The 7468-nt window shown below is 48.5% G+C and overlaps 1 non-coding gene across 1 annotated transcript; it reads right to left on the bottom strand.

Moving 5' to 3' along the window:
• Nucleotides 1-1735: 1735 nt before the first annotated feature.
• Nucleotides 1736-1850, bottom strand: LOC142460592 (small Cajal body-specific RNA 15). Its single transcript, XR_012786770.1, has one exon.
• Nucleotides 1851-7468: the final 5618 nt, after the last annotated feature.

Raw genomic sequence — 7468 nt, 5'->3', positions numbered from 1 at the left:
GCTGTAGCATTTTGCATTCCCACCAGCAATGGGTAAAGGCTCCACTATCCCTACATCCTTGTTACCAGTGTTTTAAAGAATTCTTAGCCATGCCATGGAGAAAATGCTATCTCATGGTGGATTTTATCTGCCTCTATGGGCAAAAGGTAGAGGAGAGGGCCAGCGAAAGGGGGAGACCCTCAGGGAGAGATTGACCAGGGACCACACCAATGGGCTCCATCATGCGACAGTGCATCACGTGTGTGTGTTCTTATTGGGCCTATGGCGTGTGAAGACGGTTTCCAAGTCAGTAACTAGTCTTTTCACTCTTCCGGTGAAGTCTTTTGAGGAACAAAATTGTACATTTATTTATGTTGTCTTTTTCAGTTTACATTTTTGTCATGATATTCGATATTCCATTGTTGAAAGCTCAGCCTGACGGTGTTGTTCCTGATTGTTCTTATATCAATTTTATGGTTTTGTTTAGGACGCTTTAGGTCCTTAAATCATTTTTAATTTGGTTTTGTTTATAGTGTGAAGGCATGGGTTCTGTTTCCTTTTCTGCCATGTAGAAATTCAATTTTTCCAGTACCACTTTTTGAAGACTATTTTCCCCCATAGAATGGACTTAGCACCTTTATAAAAAATCAGTAGACCGTAGATGTGTGGGTGATTTCTGGACTCTTTAATCTATTCCACTGGACTATGTGTCTATTGTTAAATCAGTACCAGGCTGTTTGATTACTGTAGCTATATAGTATGTTTTAAAATCAATAAGTGTGAGTCTTCCTACTTTGCTCTTCTCTTTTAACATTGTTTTAGCTATTCTAGACCTCTTGTCATTCCATATAATGTTGAGGATTGATTTTTCTTTTTCTGTAAAGAAGGCTGTTAGCATTTTGATTGGGGTTTGTGTGGAATCCATTGATCACTTTGGTTAGTATTGACATCTTGACAATATTAATTCTAATTCCTGAGCATGGAACATTCTTCTATTTAGTTAAGACTTCAATAATCTCTTTCAGCAGTATTTTGTAGTTTTCATTATATAAATCCTTCACATGATAGGAGCCAGAATTTTCCCTAGGTATTTAATGCTCTCAGACACAATTGTGGGTGGAGCTGTTCCCCTAATTTCCGCTCAGGTTTCTCATCGCTGGCGCTCACACAAACCCAAGTGATTTTCCTTTGTGGACCTTGCACTCCACAGCTTTGTGAAATTCCTCTATTAATTGCTGGAGTTTTTGTGTGTGGACTCTTTGAACCTTTCTGTTCATAGGATCATCTAATCCCATGAATATAATAAAGATATATGAAAATTACTTTTTCTTTTCCAAGCTGAGGAGCTTTTATTTATTTTTCTTGACTTATTGTTCTGGCTAGGACTTCTAGTATATTATTGAATAGAAGCAGTAAGAGTGTCTTATTCCTGATTTCAAGAAGAAAGCTCTTTCTCCATGAAGTATAATGTTGGCTGTTGGCTTTTGATACAGGTATCAAATCACACCGAGAAATTCATCTTCGATTCCAGCTTTCTTTAGGGCTTCCTTAAGAAGAGAGGTTAGATTTTATCAAATGTATCTTCCATGTCCATTAAGATGATCATATGGTTCTTTCCCTTTGTTTGGTTGATAGGCTGTATGACATTGATTCATTTCTTTTTTTCCCCTTCTTCTGTTTTTGGAGAACTCTGTAGATTATCTATCATCTATCTATCTATCTATCTATCTATCTATCTATCTATCTATCTATCTATCACTGTTGTTAGATATGTAGGTCTTGAATTTATTTCACTCCCAAGACCTGTTCTATCTACCTTTTGATTTAGGAGACTAGAAGTAGAGCGATCTGCAGATATTATAACAATCCAGAGTTCATTTGGATCAAGCATGGTTGTACAACTGTTGCTCCCATTATTTTCATAACTTTTCTTTCTTCTCACAGATTCATTTCTAATGCTGAACCATCCGTACATTCCTGGAATAAATCCTACTTGATCATGGTGCACACGCTTTGATTTGCTGTTGAATTCGATTTGCTAGTATGCAGTGGAGAACAAAAGTAGGATTTATTAAGAGGAGAGTAGGAGGCTAAAGCATTTTGGAAATTACTAAAATCTTTCCAGATCCCTGCTCTGGGTGGCCTGCCTCCTTTTCCCAGCTCCTTCACTTAAAAACAACCAAATGGGGGAAAGTGTCCCCTAAAGGACACCTTTTCAAGTGGTCTTCCCCAGGCTACCTTAGACTCAAGGAGACAGGGGGTGCTCTCCAAGACTGGTGGGGAGGTAGTCTCCGAACTGTCGTTCTGTAATAACGAGGACAGCCCGAACTGGATGTATCTGGGGACATATTCCACCTTTGGGATCTCAAGGGTGGATACACCAGGGAGGAGGACCCTGTTATCTTTTTGATAACTCCATGTGACATGGCACCAAAGGAAGGAGAGGGGGGTTGGGCACCAGGGATGGGAGAAGGGTAAGAGAAGAGAGGAAGCCAGGGGATGAGGAAAGGGAGGGGAGGAGGAGGAGGAAAAAGGAGAGAAGAAAGAGGAGGAGAAAAGAGGAACAAGGGAGGAGGAGGAGAGAGTGGGAAGAGGAGGAATAAGAGAAGAAGGAGAGAGAGAAGACAGACAGGAGGAGGAAGAGGAGGAGGAGGCAGGAGAGGAGAATGCAGCAGATAGCCAGCTGTCAGAATCACTGGGACTTATTATTTTTTTTTTTGGTCTTGTTCCTGGAGCAGGCTGGCCTAGCCTGTCCCCAACTGACCACAGATGGGAGGCAGAAATATGGGTTCAAGGAGGAGAACTTTGGGTCGATTATCCTCCCTGCTTCTGACTCTGTCTCCCTCTGTTTCTTTCTCTCAGAGTATCTGCCTGTCTCTCCCCCTCTGTTTCTCTCACAGGCTCGGAGACAAATTCTAGGTGACTCCTCATGCCCCGCCATGCTCCTGGTGAGCTACACGGGTGCAAGTGGGATGTGCGTGGTGTTGGTTCCTTCTCATTTGGCAAGGGGAGGCTAGCGCTTTACAGACTGCTGCGTGTAAATTTTAACTCGGGATTCCTCTGCCGAGCTGTAGATCTCGCTCAGGGCTCTGCCGGCGGCACACCCGTCCTTCCTCCAGTTTTCCTGCTCCCATCCAACGTTGACTCCGGCAGGCATTTTCAGGTGGCGAAGCCCACTGTCTTGTCATTTTAATAGCCACATGGCATTCCATCATGGTGACAGGTCATTGGTTTGGTCACTCCCACATGGTTGGGCAGGCGAGAGGAGTCTGATTCTGTGCTATAATAAATGCAACGGTGACTGTGGGCATTTGGCACAAGTTGCTTTCGTTGTGTTCTTCATGACCAGTGCACCCAGTGTCTAGCTTCAGGATGAGAAGCCCAGCTGTGTCTCTTCACTGGGCTATCTAAGGTGGTAGTGGTCACTCCCTGTGGTCTCGATCAAAGAAGCATCAGGACAGAGACCAGGGCAACCACCTCTACGGCTCTCTTGTAATCAGTGCTTGTTTCTCTTCCTAACACTGGAGAAGGACCCCTGTAGCACAGTGAGGTAAGCACTGGACTGCTAACCACCAGAGCAGTGGTTCAAACCCACCAGCCGCTATGAGGGTGAAAGAGAGTCCTCTGGTCCTGTGAAGATTTGCAGTCCTGTACACCCTGTGGAGTGACACTGCTCGTACAGAATGGCCTCAGTGGCTGTGGGTTAAAATTGGAAAAGGGACCACACCAGGGGATTCTCAACGGCATCAGGTGCAGGTGAAAACTGCAATGAAGAAGGCAGGCCAGGGAAGAAGCGTGGGTGCATCCTGAGTGACCACGTCGGTGAAGACTATTCAAAGTGCCATGGATGGCCAGAGGAACAGACAGGGCTGCCTTGGACGCTGCACAACCAGAAGGCTCCTTAGAAGACATGTCCACTGGCCATGTGCTCCGAGGGACATCCGGAGAGGAGGGTCAGTGGAGAGGGGATGGCCCTCAGGAGGATTGGCCCAGTGCTCCGACAGTGTTGCTGTAAGAAGGGTTGCCGTAAGATGTGAGAACAGCAGCAGCAGCAGCTCAGAACAATCACAACACTCGGCAATCACAACAACAGATAGCAAAAGCGACCGGTAGCTGGTCTAACATGGAAACGTTCATGCATCGCCAACGACAGAGGACAAGAGTTCAGGCCTGCTTGGTGTAAAGCGTACCCTTTATACACCGAGGAAAGGGGTCCACGAAAGGAGCCTTGGGTTACGTGTTGGGCTAGTAAGCACAAAGCCAGCAGTTAGAAACCCACAGCTGCTCTGAGGAAGAAAGATGCGGCTGTCTGGTCCTGTGACGATTCACAGCCTTGGAAATGCTAGGGAGCAGCTCTGCTCTGTCCTGCAGGTGCCATGGTGGGAATGGACTCGGGAAACGGTTGTTGTTGGCATTGTCAGAGTCTGCTTTGATGTAATGGTAACCCCATGGGACAATAGGAGCCCTGGTGTGGTAGTGGGCTGCAATCCGAATGGTGGGCAGTTCAAAACCTCAAGCAGTTCCACCAGAGAATAACTGGGGTCTGTCCTGTAAACAGTTACAGTCTCGGAGAGCCAGTACGAGGCAGCGTGGGACGCGCTGGCAGTAAGTTTGGTTTGGCTTGACCCCTCTGTGACAGAGTAGAGCTGCCCCTGCTCTTCCTCTGTGGAGCTGCTCCGTAGTAGCTTCAAACGTCAGCCTTTCAGGTAGCAGCTGAACCCTTAACTGCTTGTGTTACCAGGCATCCGGCAACCAGAGAAGAGACCATGATTTCAGTTCCCGTGGAGGTGGGCAGTGGGGCTGGCAGCTGAGCCGGCCTCTGGGAACATGGGGCTCTCCCAAGCTGGCGGAGTTGGGAATCAGTGGGCCTGGGTCACTGTGGTGGAAGAGGAGAGGGTGGGCTCTCCTGATCTGGGGAGGTGAAAACCCCGTGCTGGGAGGGCTGCTCCTTGGGTCAGGATTGGATTCCCGTGGCGTTCCAAGCATCTGAGCCACGCTGCCTCCTGGCTTTGCATAGATATTAATAAGGGTGATTAGTAATCATGACGTGTGAATAATAAGGGGGTGGTTAATTGTCCTGGTTATGATGAACAGCAGTCACGGGATGATGGGGGAGTTTCCCCTCCCCCAGTGCTCACTCACATAGGAGTCGTCTGGCAGTGCCAGCGAGACAGAGCGGGCAGGTGGAGGGCTGGGCTGGGGTGTGGGCAGTAACAGTATTGATGGACTCATTTCTAATAAACCCAATACAAAGAATCAATCCATTCACTTATAATTTCCTTGTATAGAATGTCATTCTCAAACACGCGCGCCCAGCGGAAGACTGGAACTTGGATGTCTAAATGTCACATTTGGAAATATACAAGGAAGCGCACAAAAACTAGGAAACCATTTGGCCCATCTCTAATCTCTTCTTCTACGCACACAGACAGAAACAAAGCACAATGGGGATTGCATGCCTCACATTGGCCGCTCTCTGACAGACGCTTCACGCTCTTCTCCCTAGGCTTACGTGGTCTCAGAGAATATGGCTTTTATTTTGAGGGGGAGGGGTGCCTTTAAAAGACAAATCCATCTTTTTCTGACTCCTCCCTTTGGAGAGGCTGCAGGCTTGGTGTTCAGTGGGGGGTTGGGGGTGAGGGGAAGGCGCTTAGCACAAGGGGCCCCTGCAGCTCCCCAAGTGAGGCAAAGGCCAGAGGGGAGTTGCCTTCCCGTGCTTGGTGAAGTTTCTTCTGGTGCCTCCTAGACATCCACAGCCATCTTTCCCTGGAGACCACGGCTCCGGTGCTTGATGGGTGCCAGAGGCCTTCTGAACCCTCTGGGCCTCAGTTTCCCCATCTGTTATGTACAGGAAGGAGCCCGACCTTTCCCCTGCTTCCGGGAGGTATACCACCAAGGAGACAAGTCCACCCCACAAGTTTAAAAACGTTGACCAAGTGGCAAGACAGACCAAACTGGAAGGTTCCGGAGGGCGGGGCACGGGAATGGTTGCTGGGTGCCTGTAGGGGAGCCTCATCCTGCGGCTTTCTTTTCCTGCCGTGCCAACCTCAGAGCGCCCCGCAGCTTCGGAGCATCCTGGAGCTGAGCGGCAGGCTCAGAACTCCCACCTGGAGGAGAGGTCGAGCTGCGACGACCTGCCAGCCTTGCAGACTGGAGTCAAGGTGAGGGAGGGTGCACAAGCCCGTCCTTGAGGAGAGGCAACAGCTGGAGCCTCAGCCGCTCGGCTCCGCTCCGTGGCTGGGTCACAGCTTCCGGTTTGATGGAGACGAAGGATTGATTGCTATTTCACTCTTCATAAAGATGGGAAAGAAATCACAAGCCCAGGGGAAGCTGGCTCGATCCCAAAGGCTCGGATCCAAAGAGCTCCGCAGCTCTGCCTCTAACGAAGCCCACCTCCCTCCACCTCTGCACGCTGGCACCCCGCACAATAGACTCAGGGGCGCCCTCTCCCAGGACTGGCATTGACATGCTGTGAATTTTTTTTTTAGTATTATTTTAAGACATTTATTTGTTTTGTTGTAGTTGAGCACACACACGGCAGACGCTATTTGGATGTAACCATTTTTACATGCACTGTTCAGTGACATTGACTCCCTTCCTCCCATTTTACAACCGCTGTCCCCCCACCCCCACCCCCACCGTTTCCCAGTTGTTCCACCCCACTATCTGTTCAGGTTCCTAACTATTTTCAGCCCCTCATTGATTCAACCACGTGACCAATGAGAACTATTTTAAAAGTCTATTTAATAAGTAGCATTCCTACTATGGGGGTATAATGGCTACACAGTTGAACTGCCAACTGCAAGGTCAGCAGTTTGAAACCACCAGTCGCTCCTCAGGAGAAAGCTGGGGCTTTCTCTCCCATAAAGAGTTTCCGTCACGGAAACCCACAGGGCAGTTCTACCCTGTCTTATAGGGTCTCGATGAATTGGAAACTGACTAGATTTTGGTTTTGAGTCTTCCCACTGTCTACATGCTGTATGACCACGGGCAATGCGATCTCCTGTCTCGTCCTCAATGTTCTCCTCTGCACAATGGGCTGTTATACTGGGGCCCACCTCATGGTGCTGACGTGCGTAACAAAATGAAGAAATACATGCAAAGTGTTTAGAGTGGTACCTGGTCCCAGTCAGTGCTCAGTACCTGCTAGCTATCATCATCATCATCATCATCAATTTCTGTTCCTCTTCCTGCTACAGCCTGGCGGAGGGAAGTGACATTCCGATGGCGATGGCTGTCACTAACATCAGCTGGCAAAAGCCCCTCGGCAGACCAGGCGATGGGCTCTGGGAGCACATGGAATGGGCAGCTCTGTCTCAGTGTTGATCCCCACAAGGCCTGCCCCCTCTCCCCAAACAGCCCAGAGGGCAGCCTGGGCCAGTTCTTCAAAAGGGGGGCCAGCCCTTCCCCCATCGGCTCCTTCACTGCGGCAGCACGCAGGCTGCTTGGAGAGGTGACAAAAAATTAAAATTAAAGCTAAATTAAAAAG

The sequence above is a fragment of the Tenrec ecaudatus genome, chromosome 10 (assembly GCF_050624435.1).
Source record: "Tenrec ecaudatus isolate mTenEca1 chromosome 10, mTenEca1.hap1, whole genome shotgun sequence".
NCBI classification, from domain to species: Eukaryota; Metazoa; Chordata; class Mammalia; order Afrosoricida; family Tenrecidae; genus Tenrec; species Tenrec ecaudatus.
The sequence above is the reverse complement of the archived record's forward strand: the minus strand, read 5'-3'. Positions and strand labels throughout refer to the sequence as shown.